This window comes from Dysidea avara, chromosome 14, assembly GCF_963678975.1.
Source record: "Dysidea avara chromosome 14, odDysAvar1.4, whole genome shotgun sequence".
Taxonomy (NCBI): Eukaryota; Metazoa; Porifera; class Demospongiae; order Dictyoceratida; family Dysideidae; genus Dysidea; species Dysidea avara.
This window is the reverse complement of record NC_089285.1, coordinates 13,561,957-13,578,029: the sequence shown is the minus strand read 5'-3', so window position 1 is coordinate 13,578,029 and position 16,073 is coordinate 13,561,957. Positions and strand designations below refer to the sequence as shown.

Sequence of the window (16,073 nt, the reverse complement as noted above, 5' to 3'; positions counted from 1 at the left end):
CAATTGTGTACACATGCAGTAATCCGCCTAGCACAGCAGCTTGAGGAAATTTGATTTCAAGAATGGAGTTTTCACAATTTTCTAGTTGTACATAGCCAGACCTGTATAATTCTCAGTATCTCATTGTGCAATTCTCAGGCATGGTGTAGTGTAAAATGTGATGAGTCAGAATGTTTCCAACTGGTGGGTCTGCATGTACACTTAAAGGAATAATTACAAACAAGAAGCTATGATGAACAGCAGTTATGTTAGTTTGATTACTTTGATATACTACTGTATGTTTTGCTTTACAGAGGTGCTCAACTATTGTTGACCTGCCAAGTTTAGTGGTCTTAAGTTAATAGTCAAATTGCTATGTATAATGGATAGCTTGTATAAGATAAAATGTTATATTTAGTAGTGTATACACAATTATTGTGTACTGTTGTGGCTTAGCTAGCTCCTAAATGTACATTTTAATGAAAGATTTAGTGTTGTGTTTTCTCATTTCGGACATATATACTAGGAGTGTCAACAATATCCATCATTCAAACAGAACAGTATAGAACTTATTATATTCATAATCTCCAAATGAAGCGGTCAGTGGCAAAAGGGGAAAGTGCCACTTGAAAATTTAGGTGACCATGTAGTGGGCATTAAGCAGAATTTTGGGACATAATTGAACTGTTGTAATATACATTGAGACTGTCATGGACTTCTAGATTCTGTTTGTTACTGAATGACCACATTATTCACATGGCCATTACAATTTTAAGAAATGAAAATTTAAAATGGCACATGCATGTCCTTTTTTTTTCCACTGACCCCTTCAAATATATATATATATTATCAGAGAGAGTTATCCTTGTGCTTTTGTACATAAACAAATTTTGGCATTTATTGACAGTGTACTGTTGTGTCTAACATAGTGTCCGACTCTGCAATCTCCTCCTTCCTGTACTGTAAGAATGTGTGGATACATCACATGAACAGAATGGTGGGAACTTTGAGAAACTTGATGCAACCCTCCCACAGTCTCCTCCAATTCTCTGGAGTGTTGCTGAACGAATATAAGTACCCAGATGGTTCTTAAGATGTCTAATTTAAAAGCACCACCTTGGGGCAATAGGTCTGCAAGAGTGACACTACCCAGTTAGCACAGGCTGGTATGTACAGTAATATGTGCACCTATAACTGTTAAGGCCTGGGCTGGGGGTCCTCATGATTTGACATCTATGTCTTTCCCCACCCCTGGGGTGTTGATAGTAACAGCTTGTTGAACCAAACTTATTTTTGTAGGTAAATTAAATCCCCTATAGAAACTTCTGGGGTTTTAACATACTTTCAACCAGTACTAGGGAATTTAGCACTAAAATTTGTCAGTCTCCTCTACTGTCATGATGTTGATAGATGCATAATGAATATGAAACTAACTGCACGTGAGTAGGCTACATTTAGAGTTTGTGTCTGTTTTAGATTAAGAACAACAGACTATCCATTGGTTTCATGCTAATAATCTGGTCTTCATTGTGTGTGGACCCTAAATGTGCATTATGTAATTAAATATTTCTCTCTGGCATGGAGCAGGGTTATACAATTATAAGCAATGAGGGTATCATTAACTATAACACTTGTCTGTAAGGTACCCAGGAAGCTTATCATTAATATATGTCTAATCCAAAACAGCCAAGCTGTAAAAAACAGGTGTGGCCCCCAAAAAGTTGTGGTGAAAGAGATGTGAGCAAGTTGGCTGCCAAGAGAAATGGCTGTGATGGTAGGTAAATGGCAAGAAATTTTAATAATGACAATTGAGGTAAATTCGTACTCCCTCCTCCAAGAACTCAGCCAGTTACCAGTAGACCAGTCTATATGGCAAGTTTAGATCTCCACCAATCCAAACTGTAGATACCTATAAACCATCACTAAATGCATTTAGAAGGTATCTGTTTGGAGGCCTGCAGACTGCGGCAACAGTCAATCACTTGTTGCCTATAAATATGCAGTAGAGGTATCAAATTCTGGAGAAAATAATTATTTTACTATTGTGGAGATTTTTATCTACCATTCTTGGAATCTCAAAGTTAAACCTATACAAAATCAAGATGGTGGATATATAAAAGAATTCTAATTTAGTTTTTAAAATAAGCATCATGGGATAAACTGTTCCAATCATTTATAATTTTCACAGAGGGGAGTTTGTCTGAACCACTTGACCTGCAATGGCCCCTTCACTGTTAGAGACATGTATTCTGTGAAAAATTCCTCAAAATAATGCTGAGACCACAAAGTATTGAAGTTTTGAAAATCAACCTACTAACTGTTACATTCAATACATACAGATACAGTTAAAGACAATTAAACACAACAGTGGTGTCATTCGCCCAATAATAATAGTTTCATTATTTAAGAACTTGTATGGTGGCACCTGCAGGTTGAGTGGGGCAGGGCCTTTCCTGATTTGGCCATCAATATCATAGTGTGATCCATGACAGGGGCAAAGATAGCCCCCATAATCACCTTTATAAGCAATAGGTATGCATCCTAGATGCGTACAGTTGTCCTCTAGAACTTGCCATTCTGGCTGATGGCTCTGTCATCATCAGATTCTGGATGAAGTAGAGTTGTTATGTCAGTTTGCCTTGCATCTACTATCTCGATGGGGGTGCAATGTCACACAGAACAGGGCTTTCCTCGCCAAATGATTGTGACAGTATTCCCTAAGATGTAGAGAGTCAATAATTAACTTCATTGTCAACACTTTGACTGTTCTACATGCAATTTTAACTGCAACAACAACTGAATATTGGAAAACAAAAACTGTCTGCAATTATAGGTAAAGAAACATTACATGTGCTTTACTGTACACATTGTACTCTTATTGAAGATGAGGCTTTTGTTGTAATGCACAAATCATAGTCACAAAATAGAGGATGTGACTAAAATGCAGGCCCATAGCATCCCAAACACAACCCCTTAAATGCTATATGTATTTACCTGTATAGCATTCCAAACACAATACTAAGGACCACAACAATATTGAGCATCTAAATGTGAATATAAAACATGCTTGAGCTGATGTTCAGCTCTATGTTTAAATAAAACAACAAAGTTGAGAATGAAGTTAGTACTGTAAACAAGGTTAATGTAAAACATAACTTGTAGCAGCCTCAGCTAATCAACTACAATGTAGTATGACATCGAAGCAGAGGGTTCACTTACTGTCATCGTAGCATTTAGTATAGTTTCTGATGTTTTAAGTCCAGTCTGTTTACAAGTTTGTAATGTTTTCCTTCTGCATTTTAATCATGTCCGCCTTTTGCGATATGCTCAACATATTACACAACTCAGATATCCATGACACACAAGACACAAAATTTTCTGTATGTGGCAGCCCTACATGTTTTCATACATTGGGTATGAAGCCTGGTCGCCATTTTTTTTATGTGGACCAATTACAACCACAAAATTAATTGTTACCGGTTTTTGCAATTGAATTCATCACATTTTTAATTGACTTTGTCAGTAGAGTTTGTCACTCTTGCAGTAGATTTCAACCAGTTTGCAATTGAATCAGTCGGTTTTGCAACTGAATTAGTCACATTCGCACAACAGTTCATTGTAATTACATTGACTGCAATAAACCAGTCGCTCATCACAAGGTGGATCATTTTTGCCATGGAGAATAACACTTGTGACACTACAGGGTAACTGGAGCTGGTTATAAGTGAAGCCATTGAGTTAATTAGCTTGTTTGCAAGTGACCACACCCTAATGCTGTTGTGCCTTATAAAGAGTTGTTTGCTTGTACTTCATTAAGATCATGAAGTAGCTGCTACATCTTGTTTTCGTGTTCACTGCAGCTGCCAATTTTGGTCTTGTGTAAAAACGACGAACTCTACTGCAAATGGGATAAAGTCAAGAGGTGATGAATTTAATTGCAAAAACCTGTAAACCTCCTTAAAACACACAAAAGTCAACAGCACTTTATACAAAATCGCTGGGTTTTGCTATCACATACAACAACTGTAACACTAGTATATTAAAAATTATAAATTTAAAAATGAAGTAGGGATTCAAGCGATGAAAAGTAGCATAACAAGAGATGAACAATGGTAGCTATTACAGTATAGCTCGATGGGAAATCCTTATTTTGGCATGGTATAGCAATTATTTTGTGTTTAATACCAAAGTAGGGATTTCACACCGAGCTATGCTGTAATAGCTACTATCGTTCATCTCTTGTTTCACTACTTTTATCGCTTGGATCCCTAAATTTATAATTTTAAATATACTAGTTTGTTTAGTTTTTTGTTAAGGCATACAGCTAGCCATAAACATGTGACTGTTCTATTAAGTGACTGCTGTATTAGAGTATCTCGAGTCAGCCTGCAAAGATGTGCACTTGTCCAAAAAGGGGCATAGTCATCGTGACTTCGATCGATTATTAGAGTACTAGCATTGGTACCTGCCCTACGTGCAAGATCATTTCACATTTTCACATTAACCACAATACCAAGAATCAATGCATTAGTGTCCTAAGTAACACGCATGGTGGTAACTCTTGTATGAGCCTTATTCTGCCATCATGCAAGCCTAATATATCGTTAAAATGATGTGAGCATGCCAGTGAACTGAACAGCAGAATTGCATGTAAGCTAAACCAAATTTATGTGGCACTGCCTGATCATGCAGGTTTGTAATAACATGGTCAACAAAGAGTACTTAACAGTTGATATTGGATTGCCAAGCAAAGGCATTGGTGCCTGCCCTACATGCAGGACTATTAAAGATCATTTCCTAATTAGCTAATTTAGCTAAAGCCCTTTCACCACTGAATTTTCCATAAACCATAAACACACTGTATATTTGATAGTCATTTGAAAATGTATTTTATAAAATCAACCATGGGGTATTGTACATAGCAACCATACATAATATTATTCCTTATAACCTATACTGCAACAATTCAACATTAGTTTTAGTACAACTATTGCGATTAGCGAGTGATGATTATTGAAGAAACACACTTTCAACCAGACGGGCCCAACTTGAAACTAAACTAGAGTACTTCTAAGGCAGTAAAGATTGTTCTTTAGTTCATGTTGGATAGTAAAACACACCAATCGATGGTAGCGATCGATGTATCGACGAGAGCTACAAGCTTTGGGAGACCATCACAAATAAGTTTCCTGATCTCACTGCGCATGCACATAAGTAAATATTTCTTTGTGGGAGATAAAATGGCTGTGCTGCAGCTCTGGTTAGTGTGTCTAGGCGTCACAGTGTGACCGTCATTGCTAGCAGCACTGTTTTACCTTCTGTAGTCAGCAAGGAGAAGGTTTTGGAGGCTCCTGAAGCCTGCCCTACAAGCCTGGTATTTCTTCAATTGAATCAAGACAATTTATAGTTTTGCTTCAGTGTAAGCTTGTGATCAATGACTGTGACAAGCTTCATAATGTAGGTAAGGAAATGTGTAAACAAATATATTATTTCTCAGACACTGTATGTACAACACACAAAAAATAAATGTAATATTATCTGTTATATATAAATCTAAACCAAAACAGCCAAGCTGTAAAAAAAGAGTGCGGCCCCCAAGGTGAAAAAAGATGTGAAATCCAAGGTGGCGGCCAAGAAATGGCTGTGATGGTAGGTTAATGGCAAAAATTTTAATTACGACAATTCAGGTGAATTTGGTGGAGGCACCAAATTCACCTGAATTGTCGTAATTAAATTTTTTGCCATTAACCTACCATCACAGCCATTTCTTGGCCGCCACCTTGGATTTCACATCTTTTTTCACCTTGGGGGTTACACTCTTTTTTTACAGCTTGGCTGATTTGGTTTAGATATCACTTCTTTTTGTATTATAAGTCACAAAACTGGCCATATGACTTTGATACTGCTTCCTTTTAACTTGTAAGGAATTGTGGAAGAAAGGAAGTAATTGTGTGTATAGCTTTTGTCTGATGAAATATTTGTATATTTAACATTGAATGATGATTATCACATACTGTAGTTAATAAGGTGACTTCTTACATTATAACTGAACTGTAGCTGAAACTCTCATTGTTTCTAACTGAACTCTCTACAGGATGATTTGTTTGCAGCTGAACTCTCTACATGGTGATTTCTTTGTAGCTGAACTCTCTGCAAGATGACTTGTTCAAGCTGAACTCTCTACAGGGTGGCTAAATTCTCTACACGGTGATTTGTTTGTAACTGAACTCTCTACAAGATGATTTGTTTCTAGCTGATCTCTCTATAGTGTAACTTGATTGTAGCTGAACTCTCTACAGGATGGTTTCTTTGTAGCTGATCTCTCTACAGGGCGAATTGTTTCTAGCTGATCTCTGGATGACTTGTTTCTAGCTGATCTCTCTACATGGTGACTTGTTTCTAGCTGATCTCTCTACAGGGTGACTTGTTTCTAGCTGATCTCTGGATGACTTGTTTCTAGCTGATCTCTCTACATGGTGACTTGTTTCTAGCTAATCTCTCTACAGGGTGACTTGTTTCTAGCTGATCTCTGGATGACTTGTTTCTAGCTGATCTCTCTACATGGTGACTTGTTTCTAGCTGAACTCTCTATAGGGTTATCTGTTTGTAATTGAACTCTCTACAGGATGGTTTCTTTGTAGCTGCTCTCTCTACGGGGTGACTTGTTTCTAGCTGATCTCTCTACACGGTGACTTGCTTCTAGCTGAACTCTCTATAGAGTTATCTGTTTGTAATTGAACTCTCTACAAGGTGATCCTTCTAGCTGATCTCTCTACAGGATGACTTTTTCTAGCTGAACTCTCTACAGGGTGATCTGTTCATAGCTGCTCTCTCTACAGGGTGATATGTTTGCAGCTGAAATCTCTACATGGTGGTTTCTTTGTAACTAAACTCTCTATAAGGTGTTGTCTTGTAGCTGATCTCTCTACTGGATGACTAATTGTTTCTAGCTGATCTCTCTATACAGTTATAACTTTCTCTATAGAGTTATAACATGTTTGTATAGCTGAACTCTTCACAGGGTGGTTTTTTGATTGGTTGCTGAACTCTCCAGCTACAAGGTGACTTGTTTGTACTACAGAGTGACTTGTTTGTAGCTGAACTCTCTACAGAGTGACTTACTTGTAGCTGAACATTGCATAAAGTAACTTGTTTGTAGCTGATCTAGATGAACTCTCTACTGGGTAGCTTTTTTGTAGCTGAACCCTTTACACAGAGTGACTTGTTGTCTCTACAAGGTGACTTGTTTACAGCTGAATTCTCTTCAGTGTGACTTATAATGTTCTGAATCTCTACAGCAACATATTTGTAGCTGAACTCTCTACAGGGTGACTTGCTTGTAGCTGAATTGTCTATAAAATTAACTGTTTGTAGCTGAACTCCAAACAGAATAACTTGCAATGTAATATAATTCTATAATGGAGTAAGTTATAAACGTAGCTGAATGCTCTATTAGGGTGACTGTTCTATTAGAGTATCTCGATCTCGCATGTGCTACACATAGTTGGCTTTGGAATCAGAACTCAGTGGTTTGTAATCCGATTCTTCTGTACTACTGCAAGGACTTTCTATGATAATTATTCCAGCTACACACTGATTTTCAGCTCACTGCTCTAAGCGGTTTGCCTGGTAGGCGTGAAAACTAATAGTTTTTTATTCATAAAAATCGATCGCGTAATTGTGACGTGTCATATCTCAATTGGCTTTAACTGGATTCCTTTCAAACCACAAAAAGGCACTCCTATGATAGTTACTCCATCTACATAGCAATTTTCAGCTCATTCCTTCAAGCGGTTTACCCTGTGGATGTGACAGACCTTCGACCTTATTTTACGCAAATAATCGGTCATAACTTTGTGAATGTTCATCGGATTCCTACCAAACTTGGTACTGATATTCGCCTTAATGAGCCCTTTAAGTGTGCCAAATTTCAGCCCGATTGGAGCACGCATTCGTGTTTTATGGCAGATTTTGCAAAGTGTGCGAAAAGAAGAAAAAAACGAAGAAAAAAAAACCTAAACTTTGGCCGTTCGTATCTCGGAAATGGCTGGAGCGATTTTCTTCAAATTTGGAATGTGGACTCCACTACCTAGCCGGCACTTCTGCAGCAACTTTGGTTTCAATTGGATAAGGAATCACGGAGCTACAAAGGTGTGAAAATCGCATTTACTTTCTTCCTGTAAATATACTCACGGTGTGGTGCGCTGGCTTCTTGGGCCGCACGACACTACCGTGTGTCTTGATTATGGTGTTGCTTGAAATGGAAGGTATGCATGGCAATGTGTATGAACAATAGTCATAGCATAGGATACAAAACTAAGTACAATACATTATAAGTTATTCCTACTTCCAATATTCTCTTTCTGTGTGATATCTAGTGTAACACTGTCTCTGTTCATCTATACATAGCTGTACATCACAGGTGGAGCAAACAAAATGAGTTTCATGTCTCACCTGAGTTTGAGCAAGATGATAATGATGTTGTTTGGAGGTACAAACTACACACTCGGCAGAGTTTTTTGTTTTTTTTTGATTGGCAAGTTACCAAGATCTTTTTTCAGCCGTTGTAGGTAAGAGTATTCACTACTTCGAGAATGACCAGCTCTTTTATTACAGGAGCTAAAGATGAAAGCAATCCAGTAGCCACCATACACCGAAAAGCAAGGAAGTCCACCCTCTTGTGTCCCTTTGCAGCATGAAGATGAGGAAAAGCCTGACCATTGAGGACATAAGCATTGAGCAGTGTACACTCAATGAGGTGAGCAAAACACCTCTTCCACCACTTCACTGACCTTCTCCCTATGTTGTAGTAACCAATTAGCTGATCGCCCCTGTCCACTCCCCTAATGTACTGTTGGTAATCTGGGAAAAGAGGAGGGCATTCCACATCAAGTTGGCTACCATCAAGATTCTTTCTCTTGATGGTGATTGGTTCATCGTACTCTGCCCCGTGCATTGTACTGAGAAAGTATACACTACGTCTGTCAAACCAGGTGACCACAAGAAGTGGACCATTAGACCGGTACTCTATATATCCTCTACTGACCTTCATATTCTTTGCTATTATCAGGTCCTCTGGAAACTCCTTACGACCCTTCCTGACAGTTCCTCAGCAGTTGTGTCCTTTGTTGTACATTGCCATGTACAGTCGAGGGCTGGTATAGTAATTGTCAGTAAACTATTTGAATCCTGGTCGTAATTCTGACATTAGTTCAAGGCAAACTCTATAACAAAGACCTATGTTAGGAGTAGTGGAGTTCAGTTGTTTGCCAGTGTACACCTGAATTCTGTATACATAGCCATTGGTGGCATCACCGAGTGTAATACCTTGATCCCCCACTTGATAGGTTTGTCTTTCATGTATTACTTGAATCCTAACCTACCTTTGTAAGGAATCATGGCTTCATCAATGGTGACATACTTATGTGGAGTGTAGTTATTGAAGAACTGATCAGTGAGTTAAGTTCATAAAGCCTCTAATTTTGTATAACTTGTCATGTCCTTCTACTCCTGGAGGAATCTGTCCATCGTTGTCTGCCAGATGGAGGAAACGAACTATCTGTACAAACCATACCCTGCTCATGATCTTTGACAACCCATTGGTCATTATTTAAGGTATGCTCTTTTGCCAACACATTTCCAGTCGTGGCAATCGGATAATTCCCATTAGGATGGGGATCCAACAAATTCACGTATTTCACAAACTGTGACATCATACCAGGGTCGAGAATGTGGCTTGAAATGTGGATTCTGTTCTGCATGTCGATTGGTCTCTTTGACAAGCAGATCCCAAACTGGTTGAGTGAAGAAACTATCAAACAGACCTAGAGCAGTGGTGCTATCGTCTAAGGTTATGTGAGAACCAACATTTGAAGTATATGTAAACTGCCAACTGGTTGGTTCTTCATCTTCCCAGTTACCTCCCACTGGTGGAAGACCATTTTCTATCTCATCAGGCTGGCCATCTGTTTGACCCCTTCTACTACCGGCTGAAGAATGTCCTCTACCTCCACAGTCTCATGAAGGGCGTCCTCTGCTGTGTCGTGAAGGTCGTCCCCTGCTGCCTCTTGAAGGTCATCCTCTGCTACCTCTTGAAGGTCGTTCCCTGCTGCCCCTCTTGAAGGGCATTCTCTATTACCTTGTGAACTACCTCTTCTTCCTCATGAAGAATGACCTCTGTGAGAAGACGTAGATGGTAGATCAGATGGTAGATCAAATATTGGTGCCAGTGTGACAGCTGGAATGCTACTATCCTAAATACAAAAGTATAGAAATGAATCTATTTGTAAATAATATTATCTGTAAATAAATTATTCATAAATAACTTTTTGTGTTTGTACAAAATGCACAATACTGTAGTACTTACCTGTTTGTGTTGCCTGTACTGCAATAAGTTGTGTGTGCTCAACTGCGACTATGCTTACCGTAATATCCATTGGGGTAACAGGTTCATCACTGTGGCTGGGTTCTTCATGAATGGGGAAAGAATACCTTGTTCTGAAGGCCTCTTAACTTCGTCCTGGCCTTGTACTCTGCTTTCTTCTGGAGACTTCTCAACTTCATCCCCACTACCTACTCACATTAGCTCGTCATTAGATGACTTGCTTGATTCTTCATCTTCAGATTCCTCTTCACTATCGGTAGAATTGTCTTCATCAACGGAATCCACTTTGGCTTCCGCAGGTTGAGGTAGGATGAAAGTGCTTCCAAGGTAGCCGTGCATTGTATCGCCATCTTCGTCACTGCTATCACTGTCTAGGAAGCCAAATCTTCTCTCAAAGAGTGCTTCTACGACATCTTTCGCAAATAAGTTTCTTCCAGCCATTATGTCATTTACACACAATCCATGGTCTGGATTGTGCGAAGGTCCTTTTATCCCAGCAACCTAGGTCCTGTGGGCATGTAATTCTATGCAGTAGTGCGTCAGCAAGATACCAGTGCCAATTGGTCTTCACTGCATCATTATCGATACTTATGACATCGTGCCAGAAAAATCTGGTTGAAGCGGTAAAAGGGCTAAAGTAGCATGCATGATGATACCTTTTACATGAACCTTATTCCACTATCATGCAAACCTAAAGTGAACGTGCAAACAGCAGGACTGCATGTAATACTTACCAAGACGAGTGCAAATTATGTGGTGCTATCCTATCATGCAGGCACTGTAATAATGTGGCCAACAGTATTTAAAGCACTTGTAGCTATACTGCAAGCAGTAAAATTAACTTAGTACACAGGTACACACTTCATTACATCACTAAGATTGGAGTTACAAAGAGAAGGCACTCGAACATGCACCCAATTGGCCTGCCCATGCCTGCCCTATACCTATCAAATGTGCTACTATATACTTTTCCGACAGTCCATATGCAGTGTAGCAATACCTGGATGCTATGAACTTGTATGAGAAAAAAAAGTGAGTTAGAAAAACTATGCACCAAAAAGGTATATAAAACAAAAAACAAAACTGTTTTGTCACTGGCAGGATTCAAACCCACACGCTGCACAGCAGTAACCGCAACAACTTCAGGGAGGTGCTTTACCAGCTGAGTTGTTTATCATGTGGTTAGCAATGGAATGTAGCTGAAGTTTTCTCTACATAAAGGCCTTCAACGTACTGTAGTGGATGAAGGAATGCACGTAGAAACTTGCAATAAACTTTGTGACATGTGAGCGTTTCATTTAGTGTGTGAATCATGTTGATACGTGCACAGATCGTTGAGAGTAACTGTCAGTAGCTGACATATGAAAAAGTGTGTCACGAAAACGTGGCACTGAGAAGAAAAAAAAGTTGTCATGGCAGGAATCGAACCTTGGACCTTTGGGTAACCGGTTCTATGCCCTTACGCTTTGGCTGTTTGTTCATGGTTTTAACAGGAATTTAGTTCAAGTTTTCCTCTACACCAACGCCTTCAATGTTTTATAGAGAACGAACGGAAGCACGTGGCGACATGTAACAACAAACTTGGAGTTGCCAGATGATGAGCACTTAATTTCGTTTAAAGTCCCTTGTCGATGCGTGCTTTGGTTGCTGAGTTAGCGGCATAACAAAGCAGACGGACGTACAGACAGACAGACAGCTTTATATACATAGATATAACAAAACACTTATAGGTGGACGGATATAGAATTTTTAAAAATCACCAAAACTCGAATTTTAGCTTGACTTCCTGCCTGACTGACCACAGTCGCAAGGTTAGAGGCCAAATGAAGCAGCGCACGACCACCATTTTACGCCACGATAACAAACTCACCAGTGGGATGTGCCTTTTGGGGTTCCGATGAGTGTAGGCCTTCTGCACCTTGTCTTTTGTTTTATCTTCAATCAGGCTGCTTCTCTTCTTCATCCAATGAAACCATATCGAGGCATTAATTTCCATATCAACACTTTTTTCAGCAGCACTTTTAGACACCACAGAATTATTTCAGAGCTGGATTTCACAGTCCTGACACTACTATAAGAGGTATACTAGCTAGATATCTTCGCGATTGGGATCCTGTTTGTGATAGGTTCGTGACTACACCCATCAAATAAAGATCTAAGTGGACAAATAGCGATAGAGTATAGAGACCATGCACACCTCTTAAGCTACAACAAAAAAATAAAACCAGTATTTAATTTTTTAAAAAAAGTTAATTTATAAATGAAGTAAGGATCTATGCTATAAAAAGTAGTGAAACAAGAGATGAATGATGGTATTACAGCATGGCTCGGTGGGAAAGTCCCTACTTTGGCACATTAGCTACAACAACTATTTAGTGCAATTCCAAAGTATGGACTTCCCACCAAGCTATGCTGTAACACCCATCATTCATCTCTTGTTTCACTACTTTTTATAGCATAGATCCCTACTTCATTTATAAATTAACTTTTTCTAAAAATACTACTGCACTTAAAGGGACAATGTGTTGTTTATGAAGTCGTTTAAGCACAGGTAATTGTTGGTAAAAGAGGTTAATTATAAAAAGTTTCAAATAGATAGCAAGAGTTCTCTCCTTTCCTTTTCACCATTCAACTCCTATAAGAAATGTAAATGGAAGTGCTGTATTGAGGAAGTATCATCCACTATAAAATTAACTAGGTCCTAGGTAACTATGATTTTTTTATTTAATAGTTTGGTTGAAGATGTGCAGTGTGAAAGCCAGTTGCATGATCATGAGGATCACAATGACATAATTTTACGGTATCAAATGGTATCATTTTTCAGTATTCAAATAATACACCTGACCTCTCAAACAGAATCAATGATGATGGCTACAGGTATACATCTATACATAAATTTCACACATCTCTCCATATTAACTTAGTTTAATAGATGTTGTTTGAGAATATCTGCTCAATATGCAAATGGCCACTCTCGCAAATCGTTGTCTTCAGAGAAATTTTCCAATGACAGTAGGAATATCTACCAGGACAACTTAGACCTTGCATCTGGATTAGTCCTGTCAGGAAACCACATTTCCAAGATCCAGCAACTGTACCAGTTCTTTCAAATGGCATTTCTTTCTGGTACCTTTATGCCTACCAATGTTTACACACCTGTCCTGCTGTTGACAAATTCTATGAGAGAAAGTAGGTAAATCATTTTTTTCCCCACTATAACTGTAAGGTATGTTACATATAACGTACCTTGCAAGTCAGTTGCTATCTCTGTACAAATATAAGAGTGGTGTGCTATGTGGAGATGGATGGTGAGATTCGCCGAGTAAAGATGCAAAATATTGTACTAATGTTCTAATGGATTCCTAGACTAATAAATATTTATACATGCATACAGTGGACAAGCACGATGTTGCTTTAAAATCTCCTAATATGGAAAAAGAGAGCTTTAAGAAGTCTATAGATACTTTGATTAGCAAAGGTGTTAAAATTAGTGTAGTAACAGATGCATCTACCCAGGTGATATCTACTGTTGGTAAGTTTTGTTTACAGTAAACAGCTTCGTCTATCTACTGTATGTAATGTCACTATTTTACTTTATATTTTATATGAAAATATCATTGTCAGTACCTAGTTTATTATATAGTTATACAAAGGGCACGAGTGCTCTGCCTGATATAAATGCACGAGCCTGAGGGCCATTAGGCCCGAAGGCAAGTGCGTTTATACAGGCAGAGCATGAGTGCACGTTGTATAACTGTTATGTACCGCTCACCTAATAGGTGGGGAGAGTCTCACAAGTCAGCTGTAACACTTATAAAGGTCAGGTTTCTAACATCGATTGTGGGTAACCAAGCCAAACATTCTGATGGTGTTCCCTCTACAGTACTGCAGCCACCTGAGATAGTGAAAGCTAGTATGCTATGGTTTATATCACTAACCTGCATTCGCTGTTCGACTATCATCATGTAGTGGTCAGCATACCAGCGTGATCACTCAGTCGCCATGTAGACTAAGCGCCAGACTAATCACCATAGTGATTTTCTCAAACAAAAAAAAGCAGCTAATAGATGGTTTAAGTAAACAAAACCAAACTACAAATCTAATTCTTACTATTCACACTGGCTAAACTCGAATCTGGCGGCATGACAAAAACTGGTTACCACAATCGAACGTAAAGGTGAGTATTATTTAGAATAGCATAGTTTTATTGAGTCATTGTCGAAGTAGACTACAGTTTAACTTGAGCTCAGCTGGCACCAAACTAGTAAGGTGTATAAGTACGTTTATATACATGTAGACTAGAGTTGTTGCCACCGCATTGGCTTTTTCGATCACTATTGGCTGCTTGGTAAACATTATACGTATTGGTGACGTTATGGCCGACAATCGACCTTTACGTGTCAGGCTATAAAAGAATTTGAGTGATCTGTGAGGTGTCTTTCCACCTATTAGGTGAGGTGTCGTAGTGGTCTCCGCTGCCGGCACTTGTGCATTGCTGCACAAAACCGTAGCCAGTGCAATCTGTCTATTGCACTGCGACCAGTGCATTATAACTTATAATGCACTCGTTACGGTCTACAAAACCGCAACCAGTGCGTTATAAGTTATAATGCACTCGCTGCAGTCTGCAGCAATGCAATATACAAATTATGGCACTGGCGGTGCCTTTGAACTGCCCACGCAGAGTGGTACATTCATTATTTCATTCCTACGTGCATCTCTCTTTGATGGCATATACTAATTGAAGTTTCACAATGGATTGTTGTGAACAGTAGTAACTCAATGTCATTCAAACAATAAAAAAAATCAATCATTTGGCCCAATCCTTAAAGTTAAAAATTTGCTTACTCTTAAGATCACAGCGTCTGAATGCAGGTGTGTACTGTGATTATATTATCAATTTGTATGGAAATTACCTATGCCGATGTAATCAAACATTAATGATTATCCTGATATCCATCATTTCTTGGATGTATGGCATAAAGCCAAAAAATTAAAGAAAGGACTCAGGGAGATACAGCATGCATCACAAGGTTTGTTTAACTAATACAGTAACTTTTCTTTCAGGCAGGGAAGTTGAGAGGTATGGGGAAATTAGGAAAGTGGTCCAATAACATTGTAAATCAATTTGGTTTTGCTCTCAAACTTGTGAAAGCAAACTGAACTCTTTGAAGGCATAGTTATTCTGTAACAGAATTTAAACTATATCTTTAATTTCAATCATGCTTCAAGTGAAATGGGTAGGTGTCTTACATAATGTGTTAAATGACCATGAATGGCTCAATGGAGTTAGTGAACATGACATGTTGTCAACTACCGATATGAATGGCTTAGTACTAGAGTACTTCTCTAGAGAGCAGCCAGCTTTTAGAGTACTAAAAAAGCTGGTTATGGATCAGAACTGGCTCAAATCACTACCAGTATCTGCAATAATTTACTGTGAATTGTAAGTAATAATCTTTATGTGAACTATTGGAGTCCTTTCAAAACTTCATACTGGCCTATTGTCCCAAGCGAATTTCCTACCAGTATGTACCAGTATTTAAATAAATTCGGTGAGCTATCATACAGTACGATAGTAACTGTCAGGCATGGGGCAAAGTACATGTGAAAGTACTTAAGTAAAGTACAAGTACTTTGACATTTGTTGAAGTACAAGTACAAGTACAAGTACATGACATCGTTTTAAGAGAAATACTTAAGTAAAGTA

The 16,073-nt window shown here is 38.6% G+C and overlaps 1 long non-coding RNA gene across 1 annotated transcript in view; it reads right to left on the bottom strand.

Annotated features, from left to right (window-relative positions):
- Positions 1–2,248: 2,248 nt before the first annotated feature.
- Positions 2,249–16,073, bottom strand: part of LOC136244539 (uncharacterized) — a 31,263-nt gene continuing 17,438 nt past the window's right edge. The window contains exon 3 of the long non-coding RNA XR_010695394.1: positions 2,249–2,696. This is a non-coding gene — a long non-coding RNA (uncharacterized lncRNA). The remainder of the gene's footprint in view (positions 2,697–16,073) is intronic.